General features: G+C 39.5%; 1 protein-coding gene across 40 annotated transcripts in view; it reads right to left on the reverse strand.

Annotated features, from left to right (window-relative positions):
• Nucleotides 1–18,772, reverse strand: part of PTPRD (protein tyrosine phosphatase receptor type D) — a 2,474,579-nt gene that overhangs the window by 448,142 nt on the left and 2,007,665 nt on the right. The gene's annotated exons all lie outside the window — the stretch shown is intronic.

An 18,772-nucleotide genomic window follows, 5' to 3' on the forward strand; every position in this document is an offset into this window, starting at 1 on the left:
TGCCTTTGTATTAGGAAACAAACAACCTGGTTTGTGAAATGAGGCAGCCCAAGCTTATCTTATTCCCATGTTCAGGTCATCTTGAAGCCAACCATTTTGAATTTTACTCTCTGCTCAGGCCACCTTTTGGGCAATGCTTTATGAGAAGAAACTGTCACATCTTAGGAAATATTACATGAATACATCGGTGGAAGAAAGCACATCAATGTTATGTGTAAGATTTAAGAGACGCTCCACCGTGCAGGATAAAAGTCTATTATTGGCAGAATAATGGAAGTTGCTTTTTTGGCACCAGGTGAAATGACAGTGTTAATTCAACTTCTCCAGCTAAACAGTAGAGGTTAGAATGTTTTACACCAGCACATTTGGCTTCTTCCCTAAAGACACATCACATTTAGGTCTAGTTTGGCTTCAATAAGTCAAAACAATAGCTAGCATAAGCCACTTTGATTTAGCAGGATGTTTATATGCCTCCTGGGCAAGGGCTTAGTTTTCTCAATCCTCTATGTAAAATCAATAAGCCACAGACTACTTTTACAGAGCCTACTGCGTGCAAAACATCAGAACTGCTACTCATTTGTGCATCTCAAGATACACAAATGAGTCAGATTCCACCCTCTGTGATTTTCCAGTTTAGGAGGGAAAATAAGCCAGGTACGTTGGATGATGAGTACAGGTTAATAAGCGATTAGTGCCAGGGAGGAAAGCCTAATAATGCCATGGAATACAGGGAGCAGGAATGACATCATGGAAAAAAGCAGTGTCTCCAACTAGACCCTGGAGTACTGGCAGGATTTTACCAAAAGAAAGGCAAGGCATTCCAGGAATTCTAAGCAAAAAGCAGGGCAGTGAAAAAGGAACCCTGGCAAAGGTGAGTCACCTGACTGGCCTGGATCAGGACTTCCCAAATATCAATATGCATCAGAACCACCTGGCATGCTTACACCAAGGCACCCTCCCAACAGAGTCTGTGATGTAGTAGGTCTGTGGTGGGGGTCCAGAAACCTGCATTTCTAACGAGTTTTTGAAAGATGCTGAAGCAGCTGATCCCAGGTCCACACTGACACTACAGGATAGGTGTGATGGATCCGTTGGGAAACCAAAAGAGGATGAGGCAAAACACAATGGCTCAGGCTTAAAAAACAGCAGATCGTGGAGAGCCATGGATACCAACCTAAGTCTACCAGCCTTTCTGCAGCAAACCACAAAGGGGATTATTTAAGGCTTTGGAGAAGAACAATACAGAATGAAGCTTTGAAAAGATTAAGTGACAGCTGAATGTGGGATGATTTACAGAACACTATTATCAAGAGTCACAAGTAAGAAGTAACACAGACCATAAGAGTGATGGTGGTCCTGGTGGGAACAGAAAAAGAGGAAGTGATGACTGACTGGCTCCAAGCAACAATTGGAAGTATGGCTCTTTAGGTAATAAATAATAGTTCCTACAGAACCTTCAGTAAATTGAACACAACATTTTATACACAGTAGGCTCTTAATAAAGAAAGAAAGCATTTTCAACATTATCGCCTTCTCCTTTCACTGTGAGAGTAACTTAAGAAAGACAATCAGAACATGTTTGCCCATGAAATGGTTATCTCTAAGTTTTGCATGTTGGAATATGTGGAGACACATACAAACTTGTGACAAGACACTAGAGATAGCCAGAAATACCCTAGAAACTTAAAATAACTTGTACTTTAAAAAAGAATTGCAATACAGATACCATAGTGCGTCTTTTACGAAACTGAGCACGAGAATAAAATTTTTTCTAAAAAGATACTTTTTCAGTGCTATACATGAATGGTATGAATGCAAGAAATACAAAACCAAAAGGAAAGGAGTGAATCATTCTAAGTACCATTCCACTAGATAGCCTTTTTTTCTTTCTTTTCAACAGATTTGTGGGTGGCATGAAGAATCAAATTGTATATTAAAATGCACATACTTGAAACCAAAAGCTAGCCAGCTGCTCCAAATCAGCTATTGTTATCAATCTCATTTGGAAAACAACTTATCAAGCAGTTCACTGCTATCAAATGTTAAAATTCTCCAAACTTCATAGCAAAAGTGCTAAAGGAATCAGCTCTTCCCCTGCCCCCCTTTCACCACTCCCATCCTCACGCCAGCATTTCAAATGACAGCAAGTCCAGGAGACATCAGTCCTGTCAGACTCAATTTGTGTCTGTGCGAGCGTATCAGAGCCAACTGCTACATAATGCCTCCGTGCAGTCTCAGAGATGGAGATGTATGGAAGGCTCTCTCAGGAAAGAGGTGATCTGGTTTTCCCCCTGCTTGACTAAAGGGACATAAGAAGACTAAATTCTTCCCAATGAAACTACAAATGTTATCTCTGGACTTGACCCAGCGACAGGATCTAGAAATAGACACAGATATGAACATACCTATTTTCACTTAAATAGGCTATGCCCTTGGCCGAGATATGACAAGAGGAGATCAGAGGTGTGAAGATAAAACCAGTTCTAGAGGTTCATTTTGGCCAATCTCTCTTCTGTATCTTGTTTATAACAGAAACTTTGCTGAAAGGAAAATGCTGGCTTGTGTATCAGTACGATGGAATTTGAATTTTGGTACAAAAATGGGCAAAAGATCTTTCCTATTTTAGAATTTTTTTATGTGGGCCCTTCTTAAAGTCTTGACTGAATTTGTTACAAACTTGTTTTAAGGTTTGTTTTTTTTTTGTTTTGTTTTTTGGCACAAAGGCTAAAATGTGGGATCTTAGCTCCCCAACCAGGGATCAAACCCCCACCAGAAGGCAAAGCCTTAAGCACTGGACCTCCAGGGAAGTACCTGGACAAGAGATTTTTAAGGAAACATTTTCAGTGTAAATAATGCAGATAAATCAATGTTACAAGTACTTTCAATTAGCCTAAAGAAAGTGTAGCCAAGAACTCTGCAATAAAAACAGCAAAAAAAGGGGGTTGGAGATACTAAAAGTACCATGGTCTAGTTTACGTCACAAATTATTCTGCATCTGTCCAACAGCCCTCAGCAGAGGCTAACTCTGTGATTTTTAACTACCCTGCCCTTTGTGTCTTTTATAAACTGGGACAGGCAGATAAAACTGAACCATCTAGATGAGCTGAACATAAAATTAAAAATATTTAAAACTCCCTGGTTTCTTACTGCTCACAGCACAAAGATGTTAGCAATAATTTTGCTGATTTCCATTTTCTTTTCTATTATGTACGTGTGTGGTTAGAGAAACTAACAGCTCAGAGGGCCAGTGTGTGCAATCTAATTTGAAATGGAACAATATATTTGCCCTGAGTCTTGAATTACTGCTTCAAGTGGTCTCATTAGCTGACACCTATCTAACCCTTTAACTTCGAGTTAACATTAGAACCCTTTTCTGCAATAAATATATTCATATTCAAATTGATAAAATGCTTAAGGATTTTTTCAGCTTTCTGTATTGTGGGTATTTCTATAGATTATGTTAACAAAAGAGAAAAAAGCTTTAAAAAAATCTTTAAAGTTCCTAGAGAAATGGTGATTATAGGTTTTTTGGAGGAAATGTGAAAAATAAACATGGAACATCTCGCCATACCAGCAAGCAAAGAGGCTTTCGGGCATTACCAGGGTTTTTCTTTATTTTGTTTTTAACTTTTTATATTAGACTGGAATATAGCCAATTAACAAAATGCTGTGACAATTTCAAGTGAACAGCAAGGGACTCAGCCATACATACACATGTATCCATTCTCTCCCAAACTCCCCTCACGGCCTGGCTGCCCCATTAACACTGAGCAGAGTTCCCTGGGCTACAGAGTCGGATCTTGAGGAAGCCACGGTGATGAGGCTTCTAACAGTCAAATGTAGGAAAATCTGAGTGGCAAAGAGTAACAATTGCAATAAACTGGAACACATCACATCAAACTGCATGAGCTTGTAATCTTAAAAATTATTTGCAAAAATTATACTGGTCTATCTAGGAGAAAGCTAAAGAAGGAAACCATTATTCTGAAAAGAGGGAGACAAAGGTAAATAATTAGGTTTCTTTAACCTCGATAAGAACTTAATGTTGCCTTCACTAGAAACTGGATATTGTTTATTCCTATACATTTTGCTTCTTTCTGTCTTAAAATAACCCTATACTTTCAATGCTAGACATCTTAAAAGGAATAATATGGTAATGGGATTTAACCTGAGTATATGCCCATTAAAGAAGGGAGATGGTGGGGTAAGAAGGAAATCCCTAAATGCTGTGACTTCTTTTATTCAACTTCTCAAACAGATCAGTTAGTGAGTTCAGTCAGTCAGTCATATCCGACTCTTTGTGACACCATGAACTGCAGCATGCCAGGCCTTCCTGTCCATCACGAACTCCCGGAATTCACTCAAACTCACGACCATTGAGTGGGTGATGCCATCCAACCATCTCAACCTCTGTTGTCCCCTTTTCCTCCTGCCCCCAATCCCTCCCAGCATCTGAGGCTTTTCCAGTGAGTCACCTCTTTGCATGAGGTGGCCAAAGTACTGGAGTTTCAGCTTTACCATCAGTCCTTCCAAAGAACACCCAGGACTGATCTCCTTTAGAATGGACTGGTTGGATCTCCTTGCAATCCAAGGGACTCTTAAGAGTCTTCTCCAACACCACAGTTCAAAAGCATCAATTCTTCGGTGCTCAGCCTTCTTCATGGTCCAACTCTCACATCCATACATGACCATAGGAAAAACCATAGCCTTGACTAGACAGACCTTTGTTGGCAAAGTAATGTCTCTGCTTTTCAATATACTGTGTAGGTTGGTCATAAATTTTTTTTCCAAGGAGTAAGCGTCTTTTAATTTCACGGCAGCAATCACCATCTGCAGTGATTTTGGAGCCCCCCAAAATAAAGTCTGACACTGTTTCCACTGTTTCCCCATCTATTTCCAATGAAGTGATGGGACTGGATGCCATGATCTTCATTTTCTTAATGTTGAGCTGTAAGCCAACTTTTTCAGTCTCCTCTTTCACTTTCATCAAGAGGCTTTTTAATTCCTCTTCACTTTCTGCCATAAGGGTGGTGTCATGTGCATATCTGAGGTTATTGATATTTCTCCCAGCAATCTTGATTCCAGCTTGTGCTACTTCCAGCCCAGGGTTTCTCATGATGTACTCTGCATAGAAGTTAAATAAGCAGGGTGACAATATACAGCCTTGACACACTCCTTTTCCTATTTGGAACCAGTCTGTTGTTCCATGTCCAGTTCCAACTGTTGCTTCCTGACCTGCATACAGATTTCTCAAGAGGCAGGTCAGGTGGTCTGTATTCCCATCTCTTTCAGAATTTTCCACAGTTTATTGTGATCCACACCGTCAAAGGCTTTGGCATAGTCAATAAAGCAGAAATAGATGGTTTTCTGGAACTCTCTTGCTTTTCCCATGATCCAGCAGATGTTGGCAATTTGATCTCTGGTTCCTCTGCCTTTTCTAAAACCAGCTTGGTCATGTGGAAGTTAATGGTTCACATATTGCTGAAGCATGGCTTGGAGAATTTTGAGCATTATTTTACTAGCATGTGAGATGAGTGCAATTGTGCGGTAGTTTGAGCATTCTTTCTTTGAGATTGGAATGAAAACTGACCTTTTCCAGTCCTGTGGCCACTGCTAAGTTTTCCAAATTTGCTGGCATATTGAGTGCAGCACTTTCAGAGCATCATCTTTCAGGATTTGAAAGAGCTCAACTGGAACTCCATCACCTCCACTAGCTTTGTTCGTAGTGATGCTTTCTAAGGCCCACTGGACTTCATATTCCTGGATGTCTGGCTCTAGGTGAGTGATCACACCACTGTGATTATCTTGGTCTTGAAGATCTTTTTTGTACAGTTCTGTGTATTCTCGCCACCTCTTCTTAATATCTTCTGCTTCTGTTAGGTCCATACCATTTCTGTCCTTTATCAAGCCCATCTTTGCATGAAATGTTCCCTTGGTATCTCTAATTTTCTTGAAGAGATCTCTAGTCTTTCCCATTCTGTTGTTTTCCTCTATTTCTTTGCACTGATCACTGAAAAAGGCTTTCTTATCTCTTCTTGCTATTCTTTGGAACTCTGCATTCAGATGCTTTTATCTTTCCTTTTCTCCTTGCTTTTCACTTCTCTTCGTTTCACAGCTGTTTGTAAGGCCTCCCCAGCCAGCCATTTTGCTTTTTTGCATTTCTTTTCCATGGGGATGGTCTGATCCCTGTCTCCTGTACAATGTCACAAACCTCCATCCACAGTTCATCAGGCACTCTATCTATCAGATCTAGTCCCTTAAATCTATTTCTCACTTCCACTGTATAATCATAAGGGATTTGATTTACATCATACCTGAATGCTCCAGTGGTTTTCTCTGCTTTCTTTAATTTAAGTCTGAATTTGGCAATAAGGAGTTCATGATCTGAGCCACAATCAGCCCCCAGTCTTGTTTTTGCTGACTGTATAGAGCTTCTCCATCTTTGGCAGCAAAGAATATAATCAATCTGATTTCGGTGTTGACCATCTAGTGATGTCCATGTGTAGAGTCTTCTCTTGTGTTGTTGGAAGAGTGTTTGCTATGACCAGTGTGTTCTCTTGGCAAAACTCTATTAGCATTTGCCCTGCTTCATTCCTTATTCCAAGGCCAAATTTGCCTGTTACTCCAGGTGTTTCTTTACTTCCTAGTTTTGCATTCCAGTCTCCTGTAATGAAAAGGACATCCTTTTGGGGTGGTAGTTCTAATAGGTCTTGTAGGTCTTCACAGAACCATTCAACTTCAGCTTCTTCCACGTTACTGTTCAGGGCATAGACTTGGATTACTGTGATATTGAATGGTTTGCCTTGGAAACGAACAGAGATCATTCTGTCGTTTTTGAGATTGCATCCAAGTACTGCATTTCGGACTCTTGTTGATCATCATGGCTACTCCATTTCTTCTAAGGGATTCTTGCTCACAGTAGTAGATATAATGGTCATCTGAGGTTAAATCCACCCATTCCAGTCCATTTTAGTTCTCTGATTCCTAGAATGTCGACGTTCACCCTTGCCATCTCCTGTTTGACCACTTTTAATTTGCCTTGATTCATGGACCTGACATTCCAGGTTCCTATGCAATATTGCTCTTTACAGCATCAAACCTTGCTTCTATCACCAGTCACATCACAACTGGGTATTGTTTTTTCTTTGGCTCCATCCCTTCATTCTTTCTGGAGTTATTTCTCCACTGACCTGGGGAGTTCGACTTTTAGTATCCTATCATTTTGCCTTTTCATGCTGTTCATGGACTTCTCAAGGCAAGAATACGGAAGTGGTTTGCCATTCTCTTCTCCAGTGGACCACATAGTCAAACAGATCAGGCCTCTATAAACTGACTAGGAGAGATTTTCAGTTATGTAAGAGGAAAAAAAAAATCTGTAAGGAGGATGTGCTACCAGGGAACTCTGATTAATGAGACAAAAGCAGGGCTGGAGCAAACTTTGTAGTGAGTCTGGTAGAACACTGAGGGTGCTTCGTGAATTTCCTGTGCCCTCAGTACACAGTTATAACACAAGGAAACAAAAAGAAAAAACAAAATCAACTTTCAACACTTCGCTTATTCATGAGGATTTTGCAGCAGAAGATAGTCCCTTAAATATTTTTTTCATGGTCTAGGACAAGAATCCTTTAGCACTATTCAATAAAACCTTATGTAAGATAGAAATATTCTTCATCTGCACTAATGACTTACTATATTAAACACAGCTAGTGGAACTGGGGAAGTAAACACTTTCCTATATTTAAGTTAAAATACTCCCATGAGGATAGTGGGTGCCCCACTGTACAACTCAGACTATAGCTTCATTATTCAACAGCTCTGGACAGCACAGCACAGCTGTAAACAATGCCTAGGTTGTATGGGTTGTAAACTGAAACAATGAGGTGGGAATCCTGGGTCCATGTCGACCTTGGCTCCCAAATAAATAGACCCTAAGGATTCACTCTGTTAGACAAGAAAACTCACCCAACCTCTGGGTCACTCAGTCCCCCATCCCTGACCCTCACCCTGCCAGAACAATTGTTACAGTGCTTCAAACTAATTCATATAATGTGGAATATCAAAAAATGGTCAGGCGTATAACTGAAAAAAAAGGTCCAAATAGAAACACTGTAGTTAAAAGCAAAAAAAAAAAAAAAAACCCAGCTATTTCATGTCACAGCTTTAAGTGTTGCATTCCCCACTACTAGACGATTCCTGTTTGGGATAGAACAGAAATGGGAACTCTTGACAGCAAAGACACACCACATTTCATAGATGAGAAAGGCAAGGATACTTCTACACATTCATATAAAGTCATATGTATAATGTTTATGAAATGGCCACATTCATTTAATTAATGAGGGATATGGAAAATGTATTCTTAAAAACATGCAGCACCAAAAGCCTCATTTCAACTATAGAAAACAGTGCTGAGATTTAAAAAGGGCAATAGAACAATGTCTTTAAATTAAACAGAATGTCATTAAACACACCCAATATACCTCCAAATCTAAATATAAAGAATTATTTTTAAAAAATAAACTCAACTCAAATTATACTCTTTCACATCACAGCACACCATGTCATTATTCTATTTTGCCCCAAACATGTATTCATGACAATAAATTGGAGAAAAAAAAAGAAAAACCTCAAGAAGGTTTATGAGATATTATATATAAATACATAGTAATAACTCAATCATCTCATTTTTGGCTTAGACTATGACTTAGTCTGAAGACAGCTGGTGACTATAAGTACATGATGACTCTGGTGAAATCAACTGGATTATAAGAACTGAAGAGTAAAACAAAGCCTATCAATATGGACACATTAATGACTTTTCATATGTTTAGTTTTGATACATAGAAAAAGCCAATGGTCTGAGTGTCTGTAATTTCACTTTTCAAATGACTCCTGGTAGAATCTCTATAAGATTTCAAATAACTTTACATTTGAGGCACACATAAATATTAGTTCCTCTCAAAAATGGCAAAATGACATTATTAACTTTGATAGTTTCTTTCTCCTTCAGGAAATGAAAATGAAGTATGCCACAAGAAATGAACAGACAGAGAAGGGGAAAACAAGAAACCTCATCTCCCTGTCTACCTACTTTTTTTCCTTACAAACAGAAACATAATTCTGATTTGAAAAGTAGGATAGCTTTAGAAAAAGCATCTCATGTCTTTAAGTGATTCTTACATGAGATAACTTCTATCCAGTTTTATACAATCCCAGTGAAACCTTGCAGTGGGAAAGGTAAAATACAAGTCTATTCAATATGCTGCTGGAGTCTGTTATTTGTTCCATTCTTCCTAAAGTATGCTTTAAAACTGAGAAATAGATCAGTCTTAGCTATAGACAGATATGTAACCAAGTCACTTCTTACCCAAAAAACAGAACACAGATTATATTACTTCAATCTTCTGTTGTCATTGTTGTCGTCTAGTGGCTAAGTTGTGTTTGACTCTTTGCAACCCCATGGACTGTAGCCTGCCAGGATCCTCTGTCCATGAGATTTGCCAGCAAGAATGCTGGAGTAGGTTGCCATTTCCTTCTCCAGGGGATCTCCCTAACCCAGGAATTGAACTCACATCTCCCTGCATTGACAGGCAGATTCTTTACCTCTGAGCCATCAGGGAAACACTTTAATCTTTGGGTATTGCTAAATGGATGTGAAACCATCATTCCTAACTCATTATTCTTTTTCATTATGTTAAAAAGCAAGAGAGTATCTTTTTTAATGCATCAAAGTAATTTCTGTTTAAAATATCTTGCTTTTAAAATATATTACAAGTAATAAAGTTTTAGCTATTATGTCCATTTGTTTTATTTACATCAATACATAGTAAAAATCTAGCAGTACATGACAATTGTTTTACTTAATTATTATGAAAAGTAGTAATATTAAATGTAAATTAATTTAATTTAAATAAATTTTTAAAGTAATAATATTAAAAGTAAATATTAAAATGAATTTTGTGGAGAATTTACCAGTCCCTTTAGCAATCATTGGGATTCCCTGGTGGCTCAGATGATAAAGAATCGGCCTGCAATGTGAGAGACTCGCATTTGGTCCCTGGGTTGGGAATATTCCCTGGAGAAGGGATTGGCAACCCACTCCAGTATCCTTCCCTGGAGAATACCATGGACAGATAAGCTTGGCAAGGAAAAGTCCATGGGGCCACAGAGAGTTGGACATGACTAAGTGTTAATACTTTAGCAATGATTATTTTTTTTCCTTAGGATTATTTTTAAAACAAAGAGTCTTTAAATAAGAGTCTTTAATAGCTTTTAAACACTTCATTACTAGAGCTCAACAGAAACTAATTTCCCTACTCACAGGTGTTTACATCAATCATTTCATCTTCAGAGTGATCACAGCCCTGGACCAATCGCTCTCAGCTAAAGATGATTTTTCCCCTTCCCCAGGGACAACAAGCAAAGTCTGGAGACATATCTTGTTGCCACAACACAAGGAGAGTGATAATAGTGTCTAAGGGAGGGGCCCAGGGATGATGGTAAATACCCTACAGTCCACAAGACCGCTTTCCACACCAAAGAATTATCTGGACCAAAATGTCAATAGTGCCAAAGATGGGAAACAACGTCCTAGAAGAGTTCATTAATGCTGAAGAAAAAATTTACATTAAAAATTAGAATTTTCAAGGCCTGTGTCTAGAATATTACTTCCTAAATCTAGTGTACTACTTTCTGAATCCACTAATTTTAGGTGTTTCTAGAATAGCTTGAGTGCATAAATTCAGAGCCAATTTAAATTTCTGGGCATGGAAGTCAAAACACTATGGATGGCTCCTAAACTTCCCTTTCTGTCCTAAGTTATAACTGGAGTTGGCTTGCCTTATGGGAAGGGCAATTCATAGACCTAGATGACATAAATATTGTCACCAATTAAAAGGATGGATCTGTTAAATGGGGCAGAGACTGTACTGATGTCTGTCAGTGAATAGCTGTGGTTTCCATTTTTCATGATGGGCGCTTAGCTCTTCTCTGAGGGAACATTCCCAGGATAGAAACATCCAGTTCCAAAGAATGTTCTTTCAATTCACTGTCAGCAACAAAGACATATAGTAGAATTGTGAGAGGCCATCAAGAATGGCTGCGGAATATGAAATTAAAGCATCTTCTCTTCATTTCCTCGCTTTGTTCTTATGACTTACTGCGTGTGTGTGTGTCTGTGTGTGTGTGTGTGTGCACGCATGTACGTCTTAGTTGCTCAGTTGTGTCTGACTCTTTGCAACCCCATGGACTGTAGCCTGCCAGGCTCCTCTGTCCATGGGGTTTTCCAGGCAAGAATACTGGAGTGGGTAGCCATTCCTTTCTCCAGGGGATCTTCCCAACCCAGGGATCAAAACCATGTCTCCCGCCTTGCAGGTGGATTCTTTGCCATCTGAGCCACTAGCAAAGCCCAGACGTATCCCATGTCTCTGTGGAAATCTATGAACACCACATATAGAAGAGTAGTTAAGATCTGTGTGAAGAAACCAAATAAATGATTAACCAAAGAGAAACATAACCTAAAGAAAGGGTAAAGAGGACCAATATCAATCATACACATACATTATGCACTCTCCTCCTCCCTTACCCAGCACATTTATTTCCTGCTATATTATACTCCTTATTCTCAGTGCCTTCTTCACATCTACCTTTCTCCATGAATGAAACCAAAGATTAACAAAAATCAGAAACTATACATCATCTTGGGCAACCTCCTCATGTAGCAGACAATAAAGTGAAAGGACATAATGAAATTCATAACCTCTGGACACACATCTGGCTGGTCTCAGGAGAGGCTTTAGGATCCAAACTAATTTTCTTTCCTGTACAGCATTCTGCTTGTTTCTTCTCTGACTTACTATAATGCTAGTTTAGAGGAAGTGAAGTGAAGTGAAAGTTACTGAGTCGTGTCCAACTCTTTGCAACGCCATGGACTATATATTCCATGGAATTCTCCAGGCCATAACACTGGAGTGGGTTGACATTCTCCTAACCAGAGGATCTTCCCAACCCAGGGATCAAACCCAGGTCTCCCACACTGCAGGCGGATCCTTTACCAGCTGAGCCACAAGGGAAGCCCAATTTACATGAGGTCATGATTAATTATAAAATGAGCAACACAAAGAAAAGTACTCCTCTTCAACTGGCAGAGAAACAATCTAAGATTGGCCCCAATGAAGGAGAAAGAGAACCCTAAAAGTTGGGTACAGGAAGGAATGATGAGAGGAGCTCACTGAATAAAATTATTTGAGAGTCGTCATCTTAAATGCACAAAAGAAAATTTATCCCATGAGTCAAAAATCCCTTCAAAAAACATTCTTTAACTTAGGTACCCATTATTATGTACCTGGGGCTTCCCTGGTGACTCAGTAAGAATCTGCCTGCAATGCAGGAGACCTGGGTTTGATCCCTGGGTGAGGGCATGACAACCCACTACAGTATTCCTGCCTGGAGAATCGCCATGAACAGAGGAGCTTGATAAGCTACAGTCCATGGGATCTCAAAGAGCTGGACACAACTAAGCGACTGACACACACACACACACACACACACACAATGTACTTGAGTATCTTAGAGTCAACGAGTTTATAGGTGTTCTTAGAAGTAGAAATGATTAACCAAAAATAGATTTTTTTAATTTTCACATGATATTAACAATAATAGAATTCATAACATCAAACACACACTTAAAACACCTTGAGACACATTTATTTTGTATATTGTCATTAAGTTCTTTTTCTTATGGAGTTTTTTTTTCTCTTTCATTTATATTTTAGCAGAATTACATGTTGACTAATTTGGAGTAGGTAGTAATGCATTAGATGGTGAATTCACAGAAATATAGGGGGCAGTTATCCAGGTGGAAAGATGCCAGCCAGAGTGTACTTTATTATAAAGTTGCTCAGGGCAAAACGGCCATATTGAAAGAAGAAATGAAGGCACACAATGGTTATTTTTCAAAAGCAGTGGCATTATAAAGTGATTTGATAACAAAGTATGAAAATTTCCTGCAGCAATAAAAGCACTATGCATTTCCCATACCAAAATGTGTCAGTCTAGGAAGGAAAAAAATATATATTTTTTTCCCACAGCCACTCTTTCAGAAACTATATTTGAGATTTCTGGAAAAAGACGTTGCAAAATACTGTCATTTTTATAACACATCTATAAAATACTCAAACTACACAGTAAAACACAGATATCTAAAAAAGGAGTTTAAAGTCTTTAAAAGCCTCCTTGCAAAGGAGATGCAGTAACTTTCTAAATACCACACTTCCTAGATACTGACTGAATCTTATTCAAATGACCCACAGGACTAAAACAAAAGGAAATGCAAAATAAGAGCATCAACCAAATTTCTGCGCTGGATCTAGCCATCATCCTAGAACCTTGCAAAAACACAGACATCTATATTTTTAAGTAAAGGAGTACCCAGGCACTGCCATTGTAGGAGCACGCACGAGATGGGAACGGCAGCAGGTGTGTGAGGACAGTGTGGTGTGGGGGGGGGGATCCCTAATTTTTATTTTGTGGGGGATCAAGTCCCAAATTAAAATGTCAACAATTTAGGAATTTCATTACATTTTCAGTATGCTCAATAGCACTTCCATCACAAACTGAATATATGGGCCCTTGCTTTTATTATGTTTCCTTTAATATTTTTAAAAGAGAAAGAAATGGCAACCCACTCCAGTATTCTTGCCTGGAGAATCCCACGGACAAAGGAGCCTGGTGAGCTACAGTGCATGGGGTCGCAAAGAGTCAGACACGACTGAGCGACTTACATACACACAATATTTTTTAAGCACAGATTTAAATATGATGCATTATCATATTACTTTATAAAACCCTTTTTGAAAGCTATGCTTTTAGAAATTTTGATCATTTCCTCCACAGATATTATTACTAGAGTCAACACTCTTCATAGCATAAATCTTCATCACTTTCAAATCTAGATGGGTGAATACACACTATACAAGAACATGGTGTACACAGCCATATATACATACAGCACATGTTCAAAAAGTACATAAAAATATGTATTCATATATATTCCCATTATACTAATGAAGTATAAATACTGTCAAAAACACACAATTAATAACTTGTAAAATCAGACAGTTTTCATTCCAATCCCAAAGAAAGGTAATGCCAAAGAATGTCCAAACTACCAAACTGTACCACTCATCTCACATGCTAGCAAAGTAATGCTCAAAATTCTCCAAGCCAGGCTTCCACCAAACATGAACCATGAACTTCTAGATGTTCAAGCTAGAGTTAGAAAAGGCAGAGGAATCAGAGATCAAATTGCCAACATCTGTTGGATCATCGAAAAAGCAAGAGAGTTCCAGAAAAACATCTACTTCTGCTAAAGCCTTTGACTGTGTGGATCACAACAAACTGTGGAAAATTCTTCAAGAGATGGGAATACCAGACCACCTGACATACCTCCAGAGAAATCCGTATACAGGTCAAGAAGCAACAGTTAGAACTGGACATGGAACAACAGACTGGTGCCAAATTGGGAAAGGAGTACGTCAAGGCTGTATATTGTCACTCTGTTTATTTAACTTATATGCAGAGTACAGCATGCAAGACGCTGAGCTGGATGAAGCACAAGCTGGAATCAAGATTGCCAGGAGAAATACCAATAACCTCAGATATGCGGATAACACCACCCTTATGGCAAAAAGTGAAAAAGCACTAAAGAGCCTCTGATGAAAGTGAAAAAGGAGTGTGAAAAAGTTGGCTTAGGACTCAACATTCAGAAAACTAAGACCACGGCATCCAGTCACATCATTTCATGGCAAATAGATGAGGAAACAATGGAAACAGTGACAGACTTTATTTTGCGGGGCTCCAAAGTCACTGCAGATGGTGACTGCAGCCATGAAATGAAAAGACGCTTGCTGCTTGGAAGAAAAGTTATGACCAGCCTAGACACTGAGGACATTGTATGAAAATCTCAAACAACAATAATCTCTTTTCTCCTCTGTGTGTTACCTCATGTTGACATCAGCTGTCACATGGTGACTTTAATGTGTGGTGTTTACAGCAAGTGTTTGATTCTAGAAGGGGACTGGTGGACAAAAAGCAAATTGCCTATCAGTAAAAGCTTTCTGTTTCATCTACTGTCACATAAAATATATGTGAAAAATATCCACACTGCAAATTATCTAGGGCAGTGAAACTCCAGTGATTGGTGTGGCCTAGGAAAAAAATTATAGAACTTCTATGTCTGTATATTTTCATCTCATTTTCAGTTCAGTTCAGTCACTCAGTCATGTCCTATTCTTTGCAACCCCATGGACTGCAGGACCAAGCTTCCCTGTCCATCACCAACTCCCAGAGCTTACTCAAACTCATGTCCATCAAGTCAGTGATGCCATCCAACCATCTCTTCCTCTGTCATCCCCTTCTCCTCCCTCCTTCAATCTTTCCCAACATCAGGGTCTTTTCAAATGAGTCAATTCTTCACATCAGGTAGCCAAAATATGGAGTTTCAGCTTCAGTATCAGTCCTTCCAATGAATATTCAGGACTGATTTCCTTTAGGATGGACTGGTTGGATCTTCCTGCAGTCCAACGGACTGTCATGAGTATTATCCAACACCACAGCTCAAAAGCATCAATTTTTCGGTGCTCAGCTTTCCTTATAGTTCAACTCTCATGTCCGTACATGACTACTGGAAAAACCATAGTTTTGACTCAGTTCAGTTCAGTCGCTCAGTCGTGACCGATTCTTTGTGACCCCATGAACCGCCGCACACCAGGCCTCCCTGTCCATCACCAACTCCCAGAGTCCACCCAAACCCATGTCCATTGAGTCGGTCATGCCATTCAACTATCTCATCCTGTCGACCCCTTCTCCTCCTAGCCTCAATCTTCCCCAGTATCAGGCTCTCTTCCAATGAGTCAGTTCTTCGCATCAGGTGGCCAAAGTACTAGAGTTTCAGCTTTAGCACCATTCCTTCCAAAGAAATCCCAGGGCTGATCTCCTTCAGAATGGACTGGTTGGATCCCCCTGCAGTCCAAGGGACTCTCAAGAGTCTTCTCCAACAACACAGTTCAAAAGCATCAATATTTTGGTGCTCAGCTTTCTTTATAGTTCAACTCTCACATCCATACGTGACTACTAGAAAAACCATAGCCTTGACTAGACGGACCTTTGTTGGCAAAGTAATGTCTCTGGTTTTTATTATGCTGTGGTTGGTCATAACTTTTCTTCCAAGCAGCAAGCTTCTTTTCATTTCATGGCTGCAGTCACCATCTGAAGTGATTTTGGAGCCCCCCAAAATAAAGTCTGTCACTGTTTTCATTGTTTCCCCATCTATTTGCCATGAAGTGATGGGACCAGATGCCCTGATCTTAGTTTTCTAAATGTTGAATTTTAAGCCAACTTTTTCACACTCCTCTTTCACTTTCATCAAAAGGCTCTTTAGTTCTTCACTTTCTGCGATTAAGGGTGGTGTCATCTGCATAGCTGAGGTTATCGATATTCCTCCTGGCAATCTTGACTGCAGGTTGTGCTTCATCCAGCCTGGCATTTCTCATGCTGTACTCTGCATAGAAGTTAAATAAGCAGGGTGACAATATACAACCTTGACATACTCCTTTCCCGATTTGGCACCAGTCTGTTGTTCCAAGCAGTTCTAACTGTTGCTTCCTGACCTGCATACAGGTTTCTCAAGAGGCAGGTCAGGTGGTCTGGTATTCCCATCTCTTGAAGAATTTTCAGTTTGTTGTGATTCACACAGACAAAGGCTTTGGCATAGTTAGTAAAGCAGAAGTAGATGTTTTTCTGGAACTCTCTTGCTTTTTTGATGATCCAACGGACTTTGGCAATTTGATCTCTGGTTCCTTTGCCTTTTCTAAATCCAGCATGAACATCTCGAAGTTCACATTTCATGTACGGCTGAAGCCTGGCTTGGAGAATTTTGAGCATTACTTTGCTAGCATGTAAGATAAGTTGAAAACTACCAGTATTTCACATATGTCTTTAAAACACATCATAGAGCACCGTAGTCTGTTGTTTGGATGGCGTAGAAGGTGACCCCAAAATGCCACCTTCCTAAAACTGTATCAAGTGGGGGAGCCTACCCCTCACTGTTCAGCCTCATCCCTTTATTTGACCAGCAGAACATGACAGAAACAGCATTGTGTACATTTTGACCCTGAGTCTAAAGGAGCTGTGGAACCTTAAGGAGGCAGCTTTGTATGCTCTCATCCACTTGCTGATCTTGAGTCTCCTCTCACCATCAGCCCAAGCTAGCCTGCCAGAGGATGAGAGGTCATGGGGAATAGAGATGAGATACCCATCTGAGCTGTCTTAGACAAGTCATCCCCCACAGGACATGGCAACAGATCACAGAGTCATGAGCAAGCCCAGCAAGGATGAGCCTGGTATGGCCCACAAGAGCAGAACCAACTAACTGAACCCAGTTCAAACTGACAACCTACGGCACTATGGAACAAATACATAGATATTGGATTAAGCTACGAATTTGGGGGATGGTTTGTATACAGGAAAAGCTAATGACCCAAAGGATTATAAATTTTTCTCATCTACTCTCGAAGATTTTCTTTAATGTATTTTCTTCAGTACTTTACCACACTTTATATACAGGCAGGCAAATTGGCTTCTTTTAGCTGCAACTGATATTTTGGTCCTCTTCTGAGAGTAATCACTAATAAAATCACTGTCATGAGATTTCAGAATTTTTAAGTAGTATATTGTTCTGTGATTTAGGAAAATGAGTAAGTTGGAACTATGCATGCCTCTCTGTTCCTTCTTTGAATCATAAATATGCTGCCACACAGATTGGAGGGAGGAAACTGTTTTAAAATGCCTTGCACCATTGGCTAAAACCACGCAGCATGATGTTCCTTCTTGGTGATATAATTGAAGTGACTTATGTGTCTGAGATCTCAGCTGACCTCGCCACTGTACTGACAAGTAGTGTTTAGCATCATGTTATCTCCACAGATGCTAGTTTCCTTGCACAGTTTCTGCCCAGGGATAAAGCCTGCAATTCCAGTCAGGTTAACCATCTAAAAGAAGTAAAGTTTTCACTCAAGTTTTTTAAATGAATAGCATTCTGAACAGTCAAGTGTGTGTTCCTTGGACCAGTTTCTGACAGCGCACTGGATGTGTCTGTCTTTGGATGGGAAGTAGCCGACGTTACAAATTACTAGAATGTGTGAAAAATGAGTAGACGATGAATACTAAAATTAATAAGTGAATTTATCAAGGCTGATGAATACTTGATCAATATCAAAAATATCAAAAAATGTTCTGTTTTTTTTTAGAGGAATAAATGTCAAGAGACTACCTGTTTAAGATAATCATACTAAGTGAAGTCACCCAGTCGTGTCTGACTCTTTGTGACCCCATGGACTATAGCCTACCAGGCTCTTCTGTCCATGAGATTTTCCAGGCAAGAATACTGGAGTGAGTTACCACTTCCTTCTCCAGGAGATCTTCCCGACCCAGGGACTGAACCCAGGTCTCCCACATTGTAGGCAGGCGCTTTACCATCTGAGCCAGTAGGGAAGCCTAAGTCATACTAGTTACTTATTAAAAGACTTATTACAAAGCCACAGAAATTAAAACAGTGAAGTACTAGACTCAGGGAAAAAGGTACCAGTGAAGCAGAATAATAACTCTAGAAATATAACCACGTGCATTCAGACAACTGACTTATAAACAACTATGTCCTTGTTATGCAGTGGCAAAGAATAATAATTTCAGTTCATAGAACTGAGTCAAGGGATAT

This window comes from Ovis aries, chromosome 2 (assembly GCF_016772045.2).
Source record: "Ovis aries strain OAR_USU_Benz2616 breed Rambouillet chromosome 2, ARS-UI_Ramb_v3.0, whole genome shotgun sequence".
In the NCBI taxonomy this organism is placed as follows: domain Eukaryota; kingdom Metazoa; phylum Chordata; class Mammalia; order Artiodactyla; family Bovidae; genus Ovis; species Ovis aries.